This window comes from Procambarus clarkii, chromosome 18 (assembly GCF_040958095.1).
Source record: "Procambarus clarkii isolate CNS0578487 chromosome 18, FALCON_Pclarkii_2.0, whole genome shotgun sequence".
Taxonomy (NCBI): Eukaryota; Metazoa; Arthropoda; class Malacostraca; order Decapoda; family Cambaridae; genus Procambarus; species Procambarus clarkii.
The window spans coordinates 34,342,849-34,368,689 of NC_091167.1; the positions used below are offsets into that span (position 1 = coordinate 34,342,849).

General features: G+C 41.7%; 4 non-coding genes across 4 annotated transcripts; 2 read left to right on the plus strand and 2 right to left on the minus strand.

The window, feature by feature from the left end:
* Positions 1-10,927: 10,927 nt before the first annotated feature.
* On the minus strand, positions 10,928-11,001 carry TRNAR-UCU (transfer RNA arginine (anticodon UCU)). Its single transcript has one exon. It is a non-coding gene; the product is annotated as a tRNA-Arg (tRNA).
* A 2,202-nt stretch (positions 11,002-13,203) lies between these two features.
* Positions 13,204-13,276, minus strand: TRNAR-UCU (transfer RNA arginine (anticodon UCU)). The gene has a single exon. It is a non-coding gene; the product is annotated as a tRNA-Arg (tRNA).
* Positions 13,277-13,793: 517 nt separating this feature from the next.
* TRNAR-UCU (transfer RNA arginine (anticodon UCU)) lies at positions 13,794-13,866 on the plus strand. Its single transcript has one exon. It is a non-coding gene; the product is annotated as a tRNA-Arg (tRNA).
* A 10,734-nt stretch (positions 13,867-24,600) lies between these two features.
* Positions 24,601-24,673, plus strand: TRNAK-CUU (transfer RNA lysine (anticodon CUU)). Its single transcript has one exon. It is a non-coding gene; the product is annotated as a tRNA-Lys (tRNA).
* The last annotated feature ends 1,168 nt before the right edge of the window (positions 24,674-25,841 follow it).

The window sequence follows — 25,841 nt, forward strand, 5'->3', positions numbered from 1 at the left end:
GTGAGGCAGCTCGGTAACGCGCCTTCCATGTACCTCCACAGGGGGTGTCAGGATCGGAGAAATATACCGTAAAGCTGTTTTCTCTCCCCTACAGTCATTTAAAGTTTCTCTTCGTTTCCCCTCTTTTTCGCAATTCGTTGTCCTTCCTTCCCCATTTTTTCTCCAACTCTTTTTCCCTATTCTTCTTGCTGTCTTCCTATTTCTCTTCTCCCTACTCTCCTCACCTACATATCATCGATATCGAGGCATACAATTTATCTGCATAAAAAGTTATTAAACCCTGGATAATTATCTGAACGAGTTCGTTAACCGTTAAATCATAAGCAATACAGTTGACCTAAAGAGGGGATGAAAGTGCGTCAGATCAGAACAACGAAACAAGAATGTCTAGTTAAACCATAAACGCGATTATTGTAGTATCCAGTTCCATCCATTGCGAGAGATTGTACTTTGTATATGTGAATAAGTGTATCTTGTATATGTAAATAATTATATCTTGTATGTGTGAATAAGTGTACCTTCTGTAAGTGAATAATTGTACCTTGTTTGCAATTATTAATAATATATTATTATTAATTAATAATTATATTAATTAATATTAATAATTAACTAATTAATAATAAAAACAAATTAATAATTGATGTAAATAATATTAATTACTAATTACTATTATATATTAACCTTGAATTAATATTCACTCACACATTATATATATATATATATATATATATATATATGCAAACAAGCCTGAATGGTCCCCAGGACTATATACAACTGAAAACTCACACCCCAGAAGTGACTCGAACCCATACTCCCACAACTGGTATGTACAGGGACGCCTTAATCCGCTTGACCATCACGACCGGACATAAGGAAGTGATAGCCGAGGCTATATGAACCACTTCCCCGCCGGCACTCGGATGGTTATCTTGGGCATAGCATTTTATCAAATCACCTCATTCTTTGGGGCACACGTGAGGAACACAAATGCAAACAAGCCTGAATGGTCCCCAGGACTATATACAACTGAAAACTCACACCCCAGAAGTGACTCGAACCCATACTCCCACAACTGGTATGTACAGGGACGCCTTAATCCGCTTGACCATCACGACCGGACATAAGGAAGTGATAGCCGAGGCTATATGAACCACTTCCCCGCCGGCACTCGGATGGTTATCTTGGGCATAGCATTTTATCAAATCACCTCATTCTTTGGGGCACACGTGAGGAACACAAATGCAAACAAGCCTGAATGGTCCCCAGGACTATATACAACTGAAAACTCACACCCCAGAAGTGACTCGAACCCATACTCCCACAACTGGTATGTACAGGGACGCCTTAATCCGCTTGACCATCACGACCGGACATAAGGAAGTGATAGCCGAGGCTATATGAACCACTTCCCCGCCGGCACTCGGATGGTTATCTTGGGCATAGCATTTTATCAAATCACCTCATTCTTTGGGGCACACGTGAGGAACACAAATGCAAACAAGCCTGAATGGTCCCCAGGACTATATACAACTGAAAACTCACACCCCAGAAGTGACTCGAACCCATACTCCCACAACTGGTATGTACAGGGACGCCTTAATCCGCTTGACCATCACGACCGGACATAAGGAAGTGATAGCCGAGGCTATATGAACCACTTCCCCGCCGGCACTCGGATGGTTATCTTGGGCATAGCATTTTATCAAATCACCTCATTCTTTGGGGCACACGTGAGGAACACAAATGCAAACAAGCCTGAATGGTCCCCAGGACTATATACAACTGAAAACTCACACCCCAGAAGTGACTCGAACCCATACTCCCACAACTGGTATGTACAGGGACGCCTTAATCCGCTTGACCATCACGACCGGACATAAGGAAGTGATAGCCGAGGCTATATGAACCACTTCCCCGCCGGCACTCGGATGGTTATCTTGGGCATAGCATTTTATCAAATCACCTCATTCTTTGGGGCACACGTGAGGAACACAAATGCAAACAAGCCTGAATGGTCCCCAGGACTATATACAACTGAAAACTCACACCCCAGAAGTGACTCGAACCCATACTCCCACAACTGGTATGTACAGGGACGCCTTAATCCGCTTGACCATCACGACCGGACATAAGGAAGTGATAGCCGAGGCTATATGAACCACTTCCCCGCCGGCACTCGGATGGTTATCTTGGGCATAGCATTTTATCAAATCACCTCATTCTTTGGGGCACACGTGAGGAACACAAATGCAAACAAGCCTGAATGGTCCCCAGGACTATATACAACTGAAAACTCACACCCCAGAAGTGACTCGAACCCATACTCCCACAACTGGTATGTACAGGGACGCCTTAATCCGCTTGACCATCACGACCGGACATAAGGAAGTGATAGCCGAGGCTATATGAACCACTTCCCCGCCGGCACTCGGATGGTTATCTTGGGCATAGCATTTTATCAAATCACCTCATTCTTTGGGGCACACGTGAGGAACACAAATGCAAACAAGCCTGAATGGTCCCCAGGACTATATACAACTGAAAACTCACACCCCAGAAGTGACTCGAACCCATACTCCCACAACTGGTATGTACAGGGACGCCTTAATCCGCTTGACCATCACGACCGGACATAAGGAAGTGATAGCCGAGGCTATATGAACCACTTCCCCGCCGGCACTCGGATGGTTATCTTGGGCATAGCATTTTATCAAATCACCTCATTCTTTGGGGCACACGTGAGGAACACAAATGCAAACAAGCCTGAATGGTCCCCAGGACTATATACAACTGAAAACTCACACCCCAGAAGTGACTCGAACCCATACTCCCACAACTGGTATGTACAGGGACGCCTTAATCCGCTTGACCATCACGACCGGACATAAGGAAGTGATAGCCGAGGCTATATGAACCACTTCCCCGCCGGCACTCGGATGGTTATCTTGGGCATAGCATTTTATCAAATCACCTCATTCTTTGGGGCACACGTGAGGAACACAAATGCAAACAAGCCTGAATGGTCCCCAGGACTATATACAACTGAAAACTCACACCCCAGAAGTGACTCGAACCCATACTCCCACAACTGGTATGTACAGGGACGCCTTAATCCGCTTGACCATCACGACCGGACATAAGGATAAAGGCGTCCCTGTACATACCAGTTGTGGGAGTATGGGTTCGAGTCACTTCTGGGGTGTGAGTTTTCAGTTGTATATAGTCCTGGGGACCATTCAGGCTTGTTTGCATTTGTGTTCCTCACGTGTGCCCCAAAGAATGAGGTGATTTGATAAAATGCTATGCCCAAGATAACCATCCGAGTGCCGGCGGGGAAGTGGTTCATATAGCCTCGGCTATCACTTCCTTATGTCCGGTCGTGATGGTCAAGCGGATTAAGGCGTCCCTGTACATACCAGTTGTGGGAGTATGGGTTCGAGTCACTTCTGGGGTGTGAGTTTTCAGTTGTATATAGTCCTGGGGACCATTCAGGCTTGTTTGCATTTGTGTTCCTCACGTGTGCCCCAAAGAATGAGGTGATTTGATAAAATGCTATGCCCAAGATAACCATCCGAGTGCCGGCGGGGAAGTGGTTCATATAGCCTCGGCTATCACTTCCTTATGTCCGGTCGTGATGGTCAAGCGGATTAAGGCGTCCCTGTACATACCAGTTGTGGGAGTATGGGTTCGAGTCACTTCTGGGGTGTGAGTTTTCAGTTGTATATAGTCCTGGGGACCATTCAGGCTTGTTTGCATTTGTGTTCCTCACGTGTGCCCCAAAGAATGAGGTGATTTGATAAAATGCTATGCCCAAGATAACCATCCGAGTGCCGGCGGGGAAGTGGTTCATATAGCCTCGGCTATCACTTCCTTATGTCCGGTCGTGATGGTCAAGCGGATTAAGGCGTCCCTGTACATACCAGTTGTGGGAGTATGGGTTCGAGTCACTTCTGGGGTGTGAGTTTTCAGTTGTATATAGTCCTGGGGACCATTCAGGCTTGTTTGCATTTGTGTTCCTCACGTGTGCCCCAAAGAATGAGGTGATTTGATAAAATGCTATGCCCAAGATAACCATCCGAGTGCCGGCGGGGAAGTGGTTCATATAGCCTCGGCTATCACTTCCTTATGTCCGGTCGTGATGGTCAAGCGGATTAAGGCGTCCCTGTACATACCAGTTGTGGGAGTATGGGTTCGAGTCACTTCTGGGGTGTGAGTTTTCAGTTGTATATAGTCCTGGGGACCATTCAGGCTTGTTTGCATTTGTGTTCCTCACGTGTGCCCCAAAGAATGAGGTGATTTGATAAAATGCTATGCCCAAGATAACCATCCGAGTGCCGGCGGGGAAGTGGTTCATATAGCCTCGGCTATCACTTCCTTATGTCCGGTCGTGATGGTCAAGCGGATTAAGGCGTCCCTGTACATACCAGTTGTGGGAGTATGGGTTCGAGTCACTTCTGGGGTGTGAGTTTTCAGTTGTATATAGTCCTGGGGACCATTCAGGCTTGTTTGCATTTGTGTTCCTCACGTGTGCCCCAAAGAATGAGGTGATTTGATAAAATGCTATGCCCAAGATAACCATCCGAGTGCCGGCGGGGAAGTGGTTCATATAGCCTCGGCTATCACTTCCTTATGTCCGGTCGTGATGGTCAAGCGGATTAAGGCGTCCCTGTACATACCAGTTGTGGGAGTATGGGTTCGAGTCACTTCTGGGGTGTGAGTTTTCAGTTATATATATATATATATATATATATATATATAATATATATATATATATATATATATATATATATATATATATATATATATATATATATATATATATATATATATATATAATATATATATATATATATATATATATATATATATATATATATATATATATATATATATATATATATATATGTGTGTGTGTGTATATCACGAAAATAAACACGTGATTTTAAAAATGTGACAATGTCAGACCACGGAGGAAAAATGAAACAGGAATTTCCTTAAGTACTTTCGTATATTAATACATCTTCAGAAGGAGTCACTCACTCCTTCTGAAGATGTATTAATATACGAAAGTACTTAAGGAAATTCCTGTTTCTAATTTCCTCCGTGGTCTGACATTGTCATATATATATATATATATATATATATAGATATATATATATATATATATATATATATATATATATATATATATATATATATTTCATATATATATATATATATATATATATATATATATATATATATATATATATATATATATATATATATACATATATATATATATACATATATATATATGTGTGTGTATATATGACAGAAAGAGAGAGAGAGAGAGAGAGAGAGAGAGAGAGAGAGAGAGAGAGAGAGAGAGAGAGAGAGAGAGAGAGAGAGAGAGAGAGAGAGAGAGAGAGAGAGAGAGCTGATATAGCTTAACGCTGCACTCCCCTAATTATGATGAAGGGAACAGATCTTAGTAGCATCAGCCCCGTGAGGGGTGCCTGGTGCCTGGTGCCTGGTGCCTGGTGCCTGGTGTGTTGCCTGGTGCCTGGTGTGTTGCCCGTCCTCCTGTACTCTAGTCCTCATGATTTCCTAATGGTGAGAAATGAGCATGTGGTTAAAGTACACCACAGATCAAAGTACACCACAAGTCAAAGTACACCACAGGTTAAAGTACGCCACAGGTTAAAGTACGCCACAGGTCAAAGTACACCACAGGTCAAAGTACACCACAGGTCAAAGTACGCCACAGGTCAAAGTACACCACAGGTCAAAGTACACCACAGATCAAAGTACACCACAGGTCAAAGTACACCACAGGTCAAAGTACACCACAGGTCAAAGTACGCCACAGGTCAAAGTACACCACAGGTCAAAGTACACCACAGATCAAAGTACGCCACAGATCAAAGTACACCACAGGTCAAAGTACACCACAGATCAAAGTACGCCACAGATCAAAGTACACCACAGATCAAAGTACACCACAGATCAAAGTACACCACAGATCAAAGTACGCCACAGGTCAAAGTACACCACAGATCAAAGTACACCACAGATCAAAGTACACCACAACCGCCACATCAAACACAACTCCTCTCATAATGCTCTATTACATATTCACTAAGAGCATTATAGAACAGAAGAAAGAATAATGAAAATATTATTTTAAATAGCGTGAAACCGACAGCTTTAGACCAAACACTGAAATTTATTTTTATTTTAAAACAAAACCCACTGATGATTTAAAACTTAAGAACAGTCCCAATGCAGGCGATGAGTCACAATAACGTGGCTGAAGTATGTTGACCAGACCACACACTAGAAGTTGAAGGGACGACGACGTTTCGGTCCGTCCTGGACCATTCTCAAGTCGATTGTCATTCACCTATATACAGTGGTCATTCTCAAGTCGACAATTGACTTGAGAATGGTCCAGGACGGACCGAAACGTCGTCGTCCCTTCAACTTCTAGTGTGTGGTCTGGTCAACAGTCCCAATAAACAATACAACCCTCCTCGAAAAGCAAACGTGGTATGCTAATTTTGTCACCTTCGATCTACTTATATTGGTATGGCCACAACAAAGCTTTCGAGAAGACTGACCTAGCTGCCCTCTACAAGCTGGTGCCCCTAGAAGCCATATGCAAAGTGAACATAATGCAGCCCTCACTAGGAACATGCTAATAGGTATTGCAACAATCCTGGCATCCACCACTGACCAAAGATGATTGCAAATCCAGAAAGCTATACTCATAAGAGAAAAACAAGATCCACTTTAAATATACAGAATAACGACTTCGCTACCTTGCCGACACTCAGATCCAGATCTCACCAAATATCACTGAATAATTTTAACGACGACATCTCTTTCGAGGCTCCGCCCACCGTGAGTACCAGAGTCTCGAGCAACACTTTACCCAATGTTTGATTGGCACTTTCCCCTTATTTATTACCTTATTCCCCTTATTTAATACTTTATTCCCCCTACTTCTTACTCTATATATAATGGACTCCATCTTCGTTCGACCCTTCACTTCACTCCTTCCACATGTTTATCTAACCGACAGTTGCATCTTATGTATTCATTCTTAATCTGAAGATGTTGCAGAGTGGAGAAAAACGTTGTAGAAAATAAATCAATAATTATTAGAGTTTCTTTACATGAATTTTTGGTAACTTGATTCCTCTTCTTAGTAGGAAAACAGAAACATAGAAAGCCTACATTATCAGATTAACAACGTGAACAATGCGGCGTTATCTTGAGGTTATCTTGGTGTTGCTGATCATTTAACCAAATATGCTTAAATGAACGCGTGCTCATTTAAATGAGCTCCCGCTGTGTCCATCATCATCAGAGCTGTACTAGTATAGCTCTCATGACGACCTGAGAGTGGAAAGCGCTAAGCTGTTGTCCTTTCAAAAATTTCACCCTGGTTATTCAACATAGATATATTATAAGATAACAAGGTATCTGTTACAAGATAACAAATAACACAATCTATTACTGTCCCGACTTTGTTCTTAGTACAGTAGTGTGTCTCTTCACCAACACTTAATGCACATATGGCGTTCAATTTACCTCCTTCCCATGTGAACGTGTTGAACGTTCCCCCTCGAGAGTGGCAGAGGACACAACAACAACAATGGCTCCACGAGGGCAGATTAGAGGGGGGAAACATGAGCTGACAGAGACTGATCATTACTGACAGAAGCACGAAAACCTATAACAACCAGCCTACATTATCGAGGCTGATGCCCATTAGTCTTAGGAAGCGTGTAATTCTTTCACGAAGGGGACCTTTTTTTGAAAGCTTCTGAACATTGTGTCCATATATGATGCACTTAGGACCAAAACAGACTATTCAGCCGCACGCAAAACTCTGCAAAATTCGTTTAATAGCTGCTGAAGAACCTTTCAATCTGCTTGTAGTCAATGATAATTAAACCCTAATATTGCATAGAACATAATTTAGGTGCACTTTCGAAGGATCCTTTTGAAACGTCTTTACATAAAATTTAACCGTTGTTGAATGTATATTTCCACATCTCAGTTCTTCTTTCCAGAGAAATAGGAATTGGGATGGGGACTTGGACTTCGTTATGGTGTGGGAATAGTCTGAATAAACTCTCAAGTTTAACAGACTGAAGTGGACAGTCTCACTTGCTGAGACATTCTGCCGGTAACCCTGGTATCTGACGTCGGTGTACTAGCTGCTTCTGCTGAAGATAGCACGTCTCACACACACACACACACACACACACACACACACACACACACACACACACACACACACACACACACACACACACACATCGGCAGAGGAACGCAGCGCACATGCACTTCTAATTCAACCAACTTGACCTTTCCTCGCTCTCCAACTTGCATTCCCTCCAACACAGAGAAAACACCGCCGCCTCTCACCCTGCCCCAGCCAATCTGCGGGGTTCTAAACTTGCTCCACCCCGCAAAAGACTTTCAAGAAAAGAATTCTGACTTCGCGTACAACACCATATTGAGTTTCCAGACATGGCCCTGATTTAGACTCTTGCCTTGTCGGGGGAAAACCGCGAAACAAATGGTTGAGTGTTTGTGTGAAGGTTGGACGTAGCAAAGTAAGCTTGCTATCTCTCGCTCAAGCTTGCTATCTCTCGCTCAAGCTTGCTATCTCTCGCTCAAGCTTGCTATCTCTCGCTCAAGCTTGCTATCTCTCGCTCAAGCTTGCTATCTCTCGCTCAAGCTTGCTTGCTTGCTTACTCACTTTTCCTCATCTTGGTGGCATGTTATTTCCTCGCCCCTCATACACCTGTTCTATCTCATTTAGGTACATTACACCCTATCGTGAAATCTATTATTTTATATATTTAATATGAATTTATCAATAGTAAAATGTTTGATTCACCTGTATTCAGTGGTCAACGTGATGAACTACAAAACGCCGTGTTTCGCTTAATATAGGAGTTTGGGTGGATATAAAGATGAGCTGCCTCGTATGGGCCAATGGGCATTCTGCAATTTTATTTATTATTATGTTCTTAATTTCTCTTTCAACATCTCATGTTTTTTAAAGGATCTGCAAAATACTTTATATCATCAGAGTGCTGGTACATCTTATGGCTCCATTACCCACACACACACACACACACACACACACACACACACACACACACACACACACACACACATCAAAACACACACACACACACTCTTCCTGAAGCCCACATCAAACGAATAATATCTGCGGCGTATGCGAGGCTGGCTAACATCAGAACTGCCTTAAGGAACCTGTGTAAGGAATCATTCAAAACCTTGTATACCACATATGTAAGACCAATCCTGGAGTATGCGGCCCCAGCATGGAGCCCGTACCTTGTCAAGCGCAAGGCGAAGCTGGAAAAAGTTCGTAGGTATGCCACTAGACTAGTCCCAGAACTAAGAGGCATGAGTTACGAAGAAAGGCTGCGGGAAATGCACTTTACGACACTGGAATACAGAAGAGTAAGGGGAGACATGATCACTACCTACAAAACTCTCAGAGGAATTGACAGGATAGATAAAGATAAAATGTTTAACACGGGTGGTACGCGAACAAGGGGACACAGGTGGAAACTGAGCACCCAAATGAGCCACAGGGACATTAGAACTTTTTCTGTGTCAGAGCAGTTAACAGATGGAATGCATTAGGCAGTGATGTGGTGGAGACTGACTCCATACACAGTTTCAAATGTAGATATGACAGAGCCCAGTAGGCTCAGCAATCTGTACATCAGTTGATTGACAGTTGAAAGGCGGGACCAAAGAGCCAGAGCTCAACCCCTGCAAGCACAAATAAGTGAGTACAACTAGGTGAGTACACAGATACATAGATACAAATGATACAAGGTATCATTAGGGAGATGAAATTCTTCTAGAATCAGAGATAGAGACAAAGACCTGGGGGTTGATATCACGCCAGACCTGTCCCCCGAAGTTCATATTAAGAGGATAACATCAGCGGCATATGCCAGGTTGGCCAACATTAGAACGGCATTCAGAAACTTGTGTAAGGAATCATTCAGAACATTGTATACCATATATGTCAGACCAATCCTGGAGTATGCAGCTCCAGCATGGAGCCCATATTTGGTCAAGCATAAGACTAAATTGGAGAAGGATCAAAGGTTTGCCACCAGACTAGTACCCGAGCTGAGAGGTATGAGCTACGAGGAGAGACTACGGGAGTTAAACCTCACGTCGCTGGAAGACAGAAGAATTAGGGAGAACATGATCACCACATACAAGATTCTCAAATGAATTGATAGGGTAGATAAGGACATGCCATTTACCACAAGGGGCACACGCACTAGGGGACACAGGTGGAAATTGAGTGCCCAAATGAGCCACAGAGATATAAGAATGAACTCTTTTAGTGGGACACTTTCAGAGTGGTTGACAAATGGAATACATTAGGAAGTGATGTGGTGGACGCTAATTCCATACATAGTTTCAAGTGTAGATATGATAGAGCCCAATAGGCTCAGGAACCTGTATACCAGTTGATTGACAGTTGAAAGGTGAGACTAAAGAGCCAGAGCTCAACCCCCGCAAGCCCCCACAAATAGGTGAGTACAAATAGTGTGCATGTGTGTACAAAATGTACACACATACTTCAGGAAGCAGCTGTCTAACTCCCAGGTACCTGTTTACGCTAGGTAACAGTGAAAGAAACTCTGCCATCAGATTTAGACCCTAGGACCCATCATTTTGTTTCTGCCATCAGAATTAGACCCTAGGTCTAGGTCGTAGCCCCTAGGTCGTCAACCCTACGATTACGAGTCCAGAGCGCTGTCCACTCAGCCGTCAAGCCACCTGTAGATATGCGCTATGACAACTATTCAGCTTCCCGTGAACACTTGCAAACAGCTAGCATCCAGACAGATAGCAACCAATTCCATCCCAGCGGGATTCGAACCCGCGGCCTCTGGATTAGAAGTCCAGCGCGCTATCCACTGCGCCATGGGGACTATTCTACTATTAGGTAGGAAACTATGAAGATGAAATTGGGTACTTTTGGTTTTATTTTTGAATAAGGCAAAAGTCTGACAGCTTTTCAATTCGTTAGGGAATGAGTTCCAAAGACCAGGTCTCTTTATTTGCATAGAGATATTTATATCTATCTCGGGATATCTGGGGATATTAAAGAGATATGTATTTCTGGTGTGGTGATTATGTGTTCTATTACATCTGTCCAAGAAGAGTTTCAGAATAGGGTTTGTACTTAAGAACGGGGTTTTGTAAATGTAATTTGCATAAGAGAAAGTGTCGAGTGAGTTTATGTTTAGCATGTTTAGGGATTTAAACGGGGGGTGGGGGGGTGGGGGGGGGTGGCTGAGTGTTGTCAACTCAATTTCTTTCTTTATTATGCACCCCATACTCATCCCGTGGGTGGTGGTGTAAAGGATTACAGAGGCACTAATCCCACTAAAAGGATTACTAATCGGTTCAGGCACTTAACCCTCTAGTTCGTTTAGCTAAGCAAATAACAATCTTTTGACGCTAGTTACAAAATTATTAATGTTATATATACATGTACACATACTCATACATACATGTCCACATATATACGTATACATATATACATACACATACATATTTAATCACCCACACAAATACAATCAATAATCTTTTGTGTTACAAGTGATTCAACAAGAGGCTCACAAGTCACTATCAGAAAGCAGAGTTTGTTATTGTTCTGATAGCAGATTTTTGCTGGGGGACGATGGGCTTGAGGTAATTTGCAGAGGTTGAGCTCCATGCACAGATACCATATGCAAGATAGGGATAGATTAGCGTGTAATATAGTGAGAGGAGAGCAGAGCTTGGAACATAATATTTGATTTTAGAGAGTATACCAATCGTTTTTGAGACTTTCTTGGTTATGTGCTGTATGTGGGTGCTGAAGTTGAGTCTCTTATCTAAGAATAGGCCAAGGAACTTTCCATCATTTTTATTGCTGATGATAACATTGTCTATCTGAACCTGAACTGCATTTGTTGATTTGCTTCCAAATAAGATGTGGTAGCGCTTTTTTATGTTTAGTGTGTTTGTTGGTTGACATCCATAAGTGGACGTTTTTTAGTTCATTGTTTACAACATTAAATAATGTGTGGAAAGGGGTCTTCATCAGGGGTCTGGGAATGGGATGCATTAGGAAGTGATGTGGTGAAGGCAGACTCCATACACAGTTTCAAGTGAAGATATGATAGAGCCCAAAATACTCGGGAACCTGTACACCTGTTGATTGACGGTTGAGAGGCGGGACCAAAGAGCCGAAGCTCAACCCCCGCAAGCACAACTTGGTGAACACACACACACACACTCACTGTCTTCTCGTTACAAAAGTGTTATTGAAGAACCGATCAACTTGATTGGATGGCACAGTTCGATATATATGAAACTACCCACTTTTCTACTATTTTGAATCCTGCAATACTCTCAATTTTGAATTCTGACTTTCACATCAGTTCTAATCTTCGATGTCATATTATGCAACTTGTATTTTATGCATTCACAAATGGTAGACCTTCCGTGACGATGTTATCCACCGACCAGGTGGCAGACAAAGATAAACAACAAAAACAGTGCAAGGCAATAATCAACATGATATACGATTATGAACGTGAAAAGCATTGTCTTCATTTATACATTGTAAAAACTCGCACCTATTTCAGATAGACCGTATGGATCAATGTTTACAAAACAAAATACAGAATGCTCATAGAGTAGGGGAAAGGATACAACACAGACAATGCAGGTTATGGCTACAGAGGCAGTTACAAAAGCAATTAGCTTGACGGAGGTATAGTCGGTAGACTCATGATAATATTTCGAGACCAAAAAGCGTAGTATTCATAGTCACAAAAGAGAGTATTCATAGTATTCATAGAGTCACCATAGAGTCATAATAGATTCCCAGTCTGGTTTTCGTTGAAATCGTTTGCGTTTGAAGTTCGTGATTTTGTTTTTATTATTTATTTATACAATTCTTACATTCTTGTACAGCTACTAGTACGAAAAGTAACGTTTCGGGCAAGTTACGACCCCGCGAAAAATCGTTTAACGACTAAGTATCCATTTTACTGTTGAGTTAAACAGGACAAAACGCTCACGAAATGCCAGGCGAACGAGCGCTTAACCACTACACCACGAGGGCTGTTAAACCTCAAGCATCCCCAGCGGGATTCGAACCCGCGGCCTCTGGATTAGAAGTCCAGCGCGCTATCCACTGCGCCATGGGGACTATATTCTAATATATATATAAATATTAATTTATTTTATAACATTTTATGTATGTTGACGTAAGCAATGCAAAATATGTTATATATCTAGAGTTTCAGGAAGCATTTGTTAAAGTTACTCATCTCAGACTACAGAAAAAATAAAAGTACACTGTTGTATTAAGTACCTGGATAAATGGGTTATCTGGATGTATATAATATGAACATTTGAGAAAATGTGTCATGTCAGGTTGAAGAAAAGTTACAAGTGGAGTGCCTCAAGGGTCTGTTCTGAGACAAGTTACATTCTTGATTTATATAATTGACATTGATAATAGTTCATTGCCGTGCATCTGAGCTTGCAAAAGGAAGAAGCTACGTCACAACTCCAATAGAGACACCGATATTATAGTCCTAATTGTACAGTAGATGTAGTCCTTATAGTAGTAGTGGATGTAGTACATATAGTACATATCCAGATCGCAGTGGATACAGTTTCAATGACACATTGGATATAGTCTCCATGACACGCTGAATATAGTCCCCATGGCGCAGTGGATAGCGCGCTGGACTTCTAATCCAGAGGCCGCGGGTTCGAATCCCGCTGGGGATGCTAGCTCTTTGCAAATGTTCACGGATAGTTTATCCAGCTTCCCGGAGCACATAGCGCATATTTATATAATATGAAGTTTAGGGGACATGGAGTCAATCTAGATAAATAAGATACAATGTATCAATTACTGATAACATGAAACACTTCTAAAGAAAGAATTATTCGTGTGCTTAAGACTACCTAAGACTTGGGTTGTTGCTTTCCCTTATTAGTTGGAATCTATGGTTGGTGGGGTTTGTCTAGCAATAAATTATTAGTTGTATGGTAATGTATTTGGGGAAATAAATAAATAAGGGTTAGTGCTGGCAGGGGAACAGATTGGACGAGAATTCATAAGTGTGGTTACACAGCAGAGATGGAAAACCCATAACAGACCTCCTTAAGGGGTGCTACACAAAAAGGTATTTGAAACAAAAGAAATCATATAAGTGCACTTGTGTGGAAAGAAACATTTATATGTTATCGGGCTAACTGAAATGTGTATCAATGCAGAAAACAGAACTATTAGTTGAATATATAATTAAGGGATATACGTTATTTCATAGTGTTAAAGAGAGCTACAAAATGACGCACATGTAAACTATTTGAAAGAATTCAATGAAAATAATGTTTATCTATTAATAGGTATCGTATACAAACCACCAAACTTTACCAGAACAGAAACAAGGTAATTATGGAAAGAAATTACTAAGGTTGACATCCTACCTACCTTAGCCTTTAGGTCTAAAAATTTGTGTTATTGTGGACATTAACTATTCAGCCAAACAAAATTGCTTGAACCAAGAATCGTAGATTAACATCTTGAAAAGCATAGTTTTAAAAAGGATTCCCAACATGCTTTCGCTGTGCCACATATTTAATAAGTGATATTTATATTATTTACAGTATTTTATATTTCAAACAGTTGAGAGCGGGAAGGGTTGCGATATTATATATCTTGATTTTAGCAAAGACCTTTTGGGTACTCCGCCTCGTGGATTATTAAACATTTTTAGGCCCGCGGCTTTTTAGGGAGTGAAGTTATGCCAAGTTGGATTAGGGTTCGGTTATTTCAGGGAAATAGTGTGTCTCAAAAATCGCAACAAGACGATCAAGATAGGCTTTTATAAATGATTGAAAGATGCAGCTTAATGCTGAACAAAAGAGTAAGGTTTTGAGCTCAGTTATGGGAATTTTGTAACTAGCTCATCAAGATCGTAACTTGCTTAGCTAAATGAATTGTGGGATTCATTCCCTTAGCCTATTATGTGACTCAGTATCCCCTTTCCACTACCGCCCACAAGATGGGTATGGGGTCCACAATAAATGAACTTAACTAACTGAGTTCAATTAGTAATATTAGAGTTCCAAACTGATGATGTCTGAATGCGAGAAAGATCTAAGAGTCATGAGAGGTAGGGATCTTAAGCAAAAAATCAACGTTTATAAAAATGTACGAATTATGTTCATGGCTAAAGTACATTTCCTGTTTCAACAGTAAGCTAATGTGGTGTACTCCGATTTCCGATATATACACTAAGAGTTTACTTTGATTCTGTCCTATGTTCAGGAATGTGGTATACTTACTGGTTGATCAGTAGGCTTTTGTGGAGTATCTCTCTTTCTCGGAGTATATAAACTGAGAATATACTTTCGTCCAGGACTATGTTGAGAACTAAAATATATTTGCTGGTCAGTAAGTCAGTAAGTAAAGTCATTCTCACCAATATAACCCTCCCAGAGTTTGACAACCTTTAAGGCTAGCCAATACAAATTGGCACCCCCAGAACATATTAGTACAGGAGCAAATCCACAAGAGCCTTGAGGAAGGGTTCGAACCTATGTGCAGGGTGTTCCCAGGAACGCTGGCACAGGAGCTCCGTGCCATCTTTCAGTACCTGTGTCCAATGACAAACCAAAGATTTGACTATTGCCGTTAAAACCTCGTCGAATTACGTGGTACATAGAGTGAAACACGAAACTATACGACCCCCTCAAAAAAAAATTGTAGCTTATTTTTGGCAAAATTTAAGTTATTCAAACAATATGAAATGAATTGCAAGTGAGAGCAATGACCGGATAGTGAATATAATTCACAGGAATAATGAATAATGAATAGAATTTTATTTCAGAGCTGCGACCGTTGAGTTACCTTGATTGATGTTTGAAAATAATAATTAACACGTTGCATTTCGACATCGAAAAAGGATTGGAAATATTATTTATTTGTGAGGAGTAGACATTCGGATGTTGCAGGCTGTAATAAATAAAAAAAGGGAACTTTACCAAGGTAGGAAAATATTAAAAATGTTATCAACATTCCTGCGATAAAATAACGCTCTAAATTGTTTTTAAAACTGGAAAAAAAACACGCAATAAAAATACAAAATACATGACATAAATGCATTGTTTTCTGTACTCTCAGGGTTTTCTGATCGGATGCAGTTTACATGATAGCGAAGAGCTTCTACACAAGAATTGTGAGATCATGTGCAGGTTATTACGTGGGCGGAGGTCCGGGTGAGTGAATAGAGGTCCGGGTGAGAGTGAATAGAGGTCCGGGTGAGTGAATAGAGGTCCGGGTGAGAGTGAATAGAGGTCCGGGTGAGTGAATAGAGGTCCGGGTGAGAGTGAATAGAGGTCCGGGTGAGAGTGAATAGAGGTCCGGGTGAGTGAATAGAGGTCCGGGTGAGAGTGAATAGAGGTCCAGGTGAGAGTGAATGTAGGTCCGGGTAAGGACGGATGGAACACATTTACCGGGTAATCTGGAACTTCCTACCTTAAGGTCTTGGCTGCAAAATTAATGAGAAAATATTACTTAACCACAACGAATGGCGGAAGAGCGTTGAACTCGCTTCTTGCAAGGCTAGCGTTCGAGCCCCATTGGTCCGAATGGCCTTCCCTCCGTCCTCATATCCCAGCTCCTTGTCCTCAAGTCCCTTTCAAGTGCCATTATTGTCCTACGGACTCAGCAATCTCTCCTCATAATAACCTTACCTAGCTACTCTCTCTCACGTTTGATATTGCTATCGCGACAGATAGCAACATTTCAAAGGAAACATCAATGATAGCCGCTAGCGTGCCAGCCTAGTCGCATAACGGGAAGGGATTCAACACCTGTCATAGCAATACCTGAATAGGTATTACTTTACAGGTATTACTCAGGATGAAATTGATCAATTTCAAAACGCTCAAATGCAATATTTTTGAGATTTTCGAATATTTTAGAGTTTCTCAACACTATAATGCAATTCTGATTCCTATAATATGATATATTGTAAATATATTCCTGAGCGTAGTAACAGCATTTCGTCTATACCGTGGTAATTATAGTAATAATAATGACAGTATTATCCATCGTCTCTCCCTGAACAAATATTTACAATGAAGCCTTCGATTACGTGCTGTTGTTGAACAGAAAAAGTTTTAATGAATAGCGGAGGAGGAAGAGGAAGTCTGATTTCCAAGTTTGTTGGCAGGAGCGACAAGGCGGGACAAATCAGCTTACAGCACGCAGGCTTCCGGAGTGGGCGGTGAGGCTGGGCGAGGGTGTGGGCGGCGAGGCTGGGCAGGTGTGGGCGGTGAGGCTGGGTAGGTGTGGGCGGCGAGGGTGTGGGTGGCGAGGCTGGGCAGGTGTGGGTGCCGAGGGTGAGCGAGGGTGGGCGAGGGTGGGCGGCGAGGGTGGGCGAGGATGGGTAGGTGTGGGCAGCGAGGCTGGGCGAGGGTGGGCGGTGAGGCTGGGTAGGTGTGGGCGGCAAGGCTGGGTAGGTGTGGGCGGGTGATCCCGCCTATCAGACCGAACCTGATAGATCCGGTCTGATATATATATATATATATATATATATATATATATATATATATATATATATATATATATATATATATATATATATATATATATACTGTGTCACAACTTCCCAAAGGAAATAAAATTGTGTTCAGTATCAATAAATTTTGAATAAAAAGAATATAGGATTCGAACCTATGCGCTGGGAAATCTCAGCGCATAGGTTCGAATCCTGTTCATGGCTCCTACTAATTTTCTGATCGGCACATCACATTAATGTGATTTTTTTCTGCATGCAGTACCAATTATTTTAAATTATCTAATACCTAGTTTCTAATATTATCCGATACCTATATTTAAGAAATAAGCTAGAATTCGTGTCAATAGGTGAGCTGTATAAAATTTGTGCTGCTACTTTAATCACTAATGTTATATAATTATCTATACTCTAATTCCAATACTTTCTGCAGTTAGCTATACCAATTATGTAATCGTAAGAGAAGTATTCAAGTAAACACAGTGTTATAAATCTATATTTATTGCACAAAAACTTGCATTCATAGTTTTCTCTAATATTTTATAAGTGGTTTCCCCCAGTAATCTATCATGAGCAGCTCATTAAGTATCGACGTTAACATTTTCATTATTACTAAAATTACTAGAATAATTTACACTTAAGTGCAAGTGTTTTTGTTCAGTTTGCATTATATTAATCTATCATCATTTAATGAATGCATTATTTTTACTCCTTATCTGTGTTATTCTGTACGTTTATCAATAAATTAACGTGACATCTATAAGGGAATTCCTCCAAGTTGTAACATAAATTTATTAAAAATACAACTGTAGATTCAAAATAACAATGAACTCCTCAAAGCATCATGTCACTGTATAAGAGAGCTTTACTACAGCAATATCCAAGTTATTATCATTCTTATTTATTATGCTTATTACTTATTATTATTATTACTAATCGGCCACTCCAGTCCGACAACCCGAGCGCAACTTCATAGTCGCCTGAGACTGATGGATGCCTACTATTACTACAAACTGTAAAGACAATAAAATATTGAAGATGTCAGCGACTAAGACTGTCAATGATGTGTATCTAATATTCACACACAAGTAATCAAGTCGTTAACTTAAACAACACAATAAATGGGCGTCTAATGTGGACGTCGTCTGACGTCGTCTGACGTGGACGAGCGTGGGGAATGGACCAAAACAAAGGGTGGGGGAGGGGGAGAAGGTGGGATATGGGGATGGGGGAGGGTTAATGGGGGTAATGATGGAGGGTGCAGGTCTCTGATGGTGAGGGGGAAGGGGGGAGGGGGGACGTGGGATCTGGAATGGGGTGGGTGGGAATAGGGGACCAATCACGAACGAGCAGAAGAAATTTGAGCGGGGCAGGAAGCAAGTCAGGATGGATGGCTCTGAAAGCCAATGGGAGTTTTGTTGGAAGAAGGGAAGCTTGAAGATGGGGATTTCTAGCCTGTCTCGCCCTCCCAGAGAGACGCCATAACAGTGAAAGCTAGGAAGATTGTGGATATTTCCAGTGTGTGGTTAATGTGTGTGTGTGTTTGGGTGTGGCTGAGTCCTGTGCCTGGTGGTGGGTGTTGGGATAAAAAGTCGTCGACTGTTGTGGTGCATCTTTAACTCACTTGAATTTTGTTATATCAATATTTGTGTATTAAGATTTCCTCCAATTGCTAGCTACTTTGGTGCTTTTAGGTGCTTTTAATGTGTAAACTCGCTTCTGGAGAGTCTTTATCGACCGCCTCAATGCTTCTCAATATCTTGACAGTCGTGATCGTATTTGCATTCTCACTTATGCCCTGAATATGAAAATTGTCTTCATTTTATCCTGCTTCTATCATCGTAAGCTTACATGTACATTTATCAGTGTTGCAATCCCTTTATCCATCTTAGCACCCATCTCTTACGCCCCGTGCAATCTCTGTTATTCAATGTTCAGATTCTGTTCAGTACTCCAATATCATTTGCAAATATGGATATGACTTTCCAGCACTCCAATATCATTTGCAAATATGGATATGACTAACTAATTCCTGGAAGATAACTGGCATATATGAACAACAGGATAGGTTGTAACACTGATCCTTTCTCCTCGAAACTGTTCGTACCGTGATTTCTCCTCTCTCACCGTTACCTTTTGTTTCCAGTCCAACAGGCACTCCCTCACACATCCCGACACACTTCCAATTACACCAGCTTTGTTCTCGGGCTTATATAAGAGCCTCTTGTGCGGGATGGTGCGGAATGCTTCTTGGCAATCGAGGAAGCCAGAGTGCGTCGGGTGGCTGGGGTGGTGGTGTGAGTGGCTTGGGAGGGAGAAAAGATTTAGGTTCAAAAGTGGATAATGAGGTGATGGTCTGCTGCCGGTGGTGGAGGTGGGGAGTGGGGAGGGGGAGAATGGGGTGGAAGCATGCTGGCGATGTAGTGTGGGGAGCAGGGAGGGTGGAGTGTGAGAGTGGGGCATGTTGTTGGAGAAAGGTGGGGGTGTTGAAAGGTGGGGGGGGGGGGGGGGGTTGAATGGTGGAGGTTGGAGTGGAGGGCTGCATGGGGTCGAGTGCAGTTTGATGCACATGAACGGGGTGGGAGGCGCTACACTGGGAGAGTCTAGATGGGAGCATAAGGGAGGCAAGGTACAAAAATCAGGAAGAGACAAAGTCCTGTGAGCTGATATTAAACCAAACTTGTCTCCTGCAGCCCACATCAAGCGGATATCATCAGTGGCGAATGAAACGATGACCAACACAAGAAATTCTTAAAATTGTAATGGAAACTCAGTCAGGACCAAGTATACTACACAGAAACAGACACCAGAATTGCTATAAAGATGACTGAGTGAACTGTACTAAATTGGACTTACGCTCAACAATCCCAAATCTCTTTATTAAAAAAAAAACCAGAGGAAACAAAAGGAAGATTACAAAGAAAGAATTGAAACAGGAATTTCCTTGATCCTTCTGAAGATGTATAATTAAATACGAAAGTACTTAAGAAAATTCCTGTTTCATTTCTTCCTTCGTGGTCTGACACTGTCACATTTTTCATCACGTGTTAATTTTCGTGATTTACACACAGAAGGAAGATTATATATTTATGGTCAACGATCGATTTTGATAACTATTAAATGATTAAAAAAAAAAGAAAAAAAAAAGATGAAAAATCCCCTCTGTTGCCTTTGGGCCACTGGAAAAATGTAGACGAAACAGAGAATATTAACATACTATGATGTACAGTTCCCTAATAACGGTGCAGCGGTGAAGCAGGTGTTGCAAGATTCACCGCAGTGTAAAGCGCTATGTCAGGTTTATGGCAGCGTACTATTGCTCTGGGGACCCACCACCCTTCCATGGCTCAGGACGCTAAGGCCATTTATTTCATATTTTAAACCGGAAATATTCAAAAATTTTCCTTTCCAGATTTCAAATGTGTAATTTCCCTTTGGCATATTGCTGGTGTGTGAGTTGTTACGAGTACAACGAGAGAAGAAGGGGGTAGAGAGAGAGAGAGAGAGAGAGAGAGAGAGAGAGAGAGAGAGAGAGAGAGAGAGAGAGAGGGAGAGAGAGAGAGAGAGAGAGAGAGAAAGAGAGAGAGAGAAAGAGAGAGAGAGAAAGAGAGAGAGAGAAAGAGAGAGAGAGAGAGAGAGAGAGAGAGAGAGAGAGAGAGAGAGAGAGAGAGAGAGAGAGAGAGAGAGAGAGAGAGAGAGAGAGTATAAGAAAGAGCGAGAGAGAGAGAGTATGAGAAAGAGAGAGAGAGAGAGTATGAGAAAGAGAGAGAGAACGAGAGCGAGAGAGAGAGAGAGAGAGAGAGAGAGAGAGAGAGAGAGAGAGAGAGAGAGAGAGAGAGAGAGAGAGAGAGAGAGAGTGAGAGAGAGAGAGAGACAGAGAGAGAGAGAGAGAGAGAGAGAGAGAGAGAGAGTGAGAGAGAGAGAGAGACAGAGAGAGAGAGAGAGAGAGAGAGAGAGAGAGAGAGAGAGAGAGAGAGAGAGAGAGAGAGAGAGAGAGAGAGAGAGTATAAGAAAGAGCGAGAGAGAGAGAGAGAGAGTATGAGAAAGAGAGAGAGAGAGAGTATGAGAAAGAGAGAGAGAACGAGAGAGAGAGAGAGAGAGAGAGAGAGAGAGAGAGAGAGAGAGAGAGAGAGAGAGAGAGAGAGAGAGAGAGAGAGAGAGAGAGAGAGACAGAGAGAGCGCCTCGTACTTAAATCCTCTTTCAGGGCCAAGGTCCAGCTCCCAAGCTCCGGTTTTTGAGCAATTGGCACTTTATGCAATTTACTATATCGTATTTAAAACTGTAAGGCTTGTCGATGATTCCCTATGCCAATAAATGACCTTCTCAGGGTGAAACCCCACAACTAAGCACTTGCTTCTACTAGTTGAACAAATACATCAGATGAATGGACACGTGTACGAACCTCTCTGTTCAGCCGAGGGAATCGAACCTGGGACCTCGTGGGTTGAGACCTGGCTGCATCGACCACTGTGTTACGTTTATTAATTATAATATCTGCGTTTTTGTTATATTTTTCTTAATATGTTCAGATATTTAGACTCATCTGTGTCGGACTTTACGGCCTTGAGTCTCAACACGCTACTTTGTGCCTCTATATTTTGATTCATTGGTTTTGGTGTGGTTGTGTTGGGGTTTGAGTCCCATCAACTGGACCAGGAGAACAAATCCACAAGGGCCGTGACGAGGATTCGAACCTGCGTCCAGGAGCATCCCAGACACTGCCTTAATCGACAGTGACATTCACGGCCTTTGTGGATTTGTTCATTTGATGCATCACATTAGTGTGATCTCTGTGTGTGAACTGGACCAGGAGCCGTGATTTACTAGCCAAAAAAAGCAGTATACTGTAGCCCTTAATATAGTCTATTGGTGCTATATTGTGAATGTAGCCTTCGAATTATTGTTTTTAATCTCTGAGAAAGACAAACTTCTCCCCCCCCCAAAAAAAAAATACAGTAATGCTCGTACTTAAGTCTTATGGAATACACATTTTTTTTTCCTCAAGAACCAAAGAAAATGTAGCGTATACCGAAGCTGTTGGAGCCACTTCGCAAACCCCAAATTACATTACCCTGCGGCTCTCTCTCTCTCTCTTTCTCTCTCCACTCAACAGATAAAAATAAACACAAACTCGACTGCTCTCGTAAGTCTGGCTCATTTTATTTCCAAGTTTAGGAGCAACGAACGAGAATTATCCCCACGAAATGTCCTTCGGAATTTTTTTTTGCGAGGAAAATGAATTCTCAACTTCCATTTTAAGCCGTTACAAGGGGGTCGAGTTGGAGTTTTCAATTAAGCGGTGCCTTTTATTGCCGAGTTTGATTCACCGCTTTTAAAGGTACGCTTTCCATCACACGGCGCTTCAAATTGGACCGAAAATTTTTCCTTTCATGGAACATATTGTAGATTATCCAAATTTGCTCCACGTATTTTATGCTCGTAAGAATTACATGTCGCCTGGGTGATCTTGGAGTAGCAGATAATACAAGTCTGCGAGCATTAAGATTTTGGTTAACTTGAGACAATGTGTATCCATTTGTAGAAGAGTTCCTTAATCCTAATTTGGCTACAATGGTCATTTTAATTTCCTTTTTAATCATTTCAAGGACGCAATTCATAATTTCAGAATCCGCAAACGTACATATATTTTGTAATCTAGTAAATATAAATAGCTTAACCCATACATGAAAGAGGAAGAAAGAGGAGAAAGTAGCGATTATTTTGGTACGTTCTGGATACTTATCAAGTCCCAACTTGGAGTCATCATATAATTGTAATTAAATCTTCGTCTTTTCAATTTAAATTTCTTCTCTTCGTGCACTTAAATCCCTCGATACACTAACCCTCATACTGGTCTTATGATGCCCGTAACGGCTGTATGTATGCAATCTCACCTCGCGAATATGCAACGAGGTACCTCTTCCCAAATTGGTCTTTAAATTGTTCAAGTTCAATTGGCGCGAATGAACATCCTCGCTTACGGTGGGTGTTTTTTTTTTTATCTGTCTTATGGTCATCCTATGTGGATATCCTGAAGGACCCCCGCACTTCTGATGCCTTAAGTGGGCATCCTACAAGACCCACCCTTTACATATCATAAGTGGACATCTTGGAAGACCCACATCACTTATTTCTTAACTGGACATCCTAGAAAACCAACACCTCTTATATCTTAAGTAGGCATCCTGGAAGACCAGCACCTTTCATAGCTTCAAGACTCTTTCAAATGGATGTGTATATTTTGTCTCTCATTCTAACCTTGGCTAAATTTTTCTCAAAATATTTCCACTTCTCGGTAGAATTGCCAGAATTTCTTTCTATATATAAATCCATAACTGCTGCTACGGCTCCTTTCTTTAGTCATATTCACGTGTTCTAACATAACATTCGTCCAGTTATTCTCGTTTCGTGGATTTGTCCGGCTCTGCGTCCCCTCATGTTGACATTGTTGTATCTTCCGCATTCTACCTCGGTCATTATTTGCTGCGTTTCAGAATTTAAAAGTGTTATCTTACATTCTCATTTTTTTCTCACATTCTCCCAAGTTTCAATCTTGCATTTTCCTCCACAGCTTGAAAAAGCAAACTATCTTTCTTTAGGTCGAAAGTTCACGATGTGTAAATAAAGAAGTAAAACAAAAACGTGTGAAAATAATTTCCTTTCTCCGAAAAGTTCAGAACGCGAGAGATCGGCAAAATGTTTTTAGTCCATAGACGGTGAGATAAAGTTTTCAAAACCAGGCGCTGATTATTTGTTAATATTTAGAAACCTTGCAGACCCTGAGTTTCAAGTCTGAATATCCATTTGATGGTGAATTTTAGTACGTGATGAATTCTGTAAGGGTTTATACACCCTATAAAAAAGTTTTTTTTTATTGTATACACATGACAAGTAAAGCAACAAACACACACACACACACTTTGTACATAAGCCCGGCTAGCTCAGTCGGTAGAGCACGAGACTCTTAATCTCGGGGTCGTGGGTTCGAGCCCCACGTTGGGCGTATCTTTATAAGGGTCTTGGTGGCTGAGTGGACAGCGCTCGTATGTTCATCTTATTGTGCTTGCGGGGGTTGAGGGTCTTTCGGCCCGCCTCTACACTGTTACTGACTATTAACTAAGTTTTTTCAACACACACACAGGGGACACAGGTGGAAACTGAGTGCCCAAATGAGCCACATAGATGTTAGAAAGAATTTTTTAGTGTAAGAGTGGTTGACAAATGGAATGCATTAGGAAATGATGTGGTGGAGGCTGACTGCATACACAGTTTCAAGTGTAGATATGACAGAGCCCAGTAGGCTCAGGAATCTGTACACCAGTTAATTGACAGTTAAGAGGCGGCACCAAAGAGCCAGAGCTCAACCCCCGCAAGTACAAATAAGAGATTACACACACACACACACACACACATGCGCGCGTGCGTGCAAACGTATGTTCTCTGTGAAGTACGTAACGTAAACCTGTAGAATTCTAAGCTTTTATAGTAAGTATGCGTGAAAATCGCAGGAAAATTATATCTATGATGTATCAAATATCAAAATCTGAAAAACCGGGACCAAGAGCCAGTCCAACTTGGCTGTTAGCACATGTGTTCAATAACACACTGATAAGAACATCCTCATACTTCTCAAAAACCCAAGAAAGAACATCCTCATACTTCTCAAAAACCCAAGAAAGAACATCCTCATGCTGCTCAAAAACCCATGAAAGAACATCCTCATACTGCCCAAAAACCCAAGAAAAAAACATCATCATACTGCCCAAAAACACAGGTAAAAAGTCCTCACTCTACTCAAGAACACAGGTAAGAATTTACACACTTACAGACGTACTAAAGGGATTCATGAATGTCTAGAGGCGGAGGAAGAGTGAAGCGACGGTAGGTGCAAATGAAGGTCAATTCCGAGAAGTCAACTGGAAGAAAGTCTTCGATATGTCAGGTGTAGGTGGTATTGACAGGTGGCGGAGAGACAGACGAAGGGACGGAAGAAGGGGCAGACGGAGGGAGGGTGAGACAGAGGAGATAATGCAGGGAGGTTGGAACGAAGGAAAGGCCTGGAAGATGCATGCTGTCATCCAGCAGCATAATTCCCTGGGAGATGCATGCTGTCATTCAGTAGCATAATGCCCTGGGAGATGCATGCTGTTATCCAGCAGCATAAAGACCTG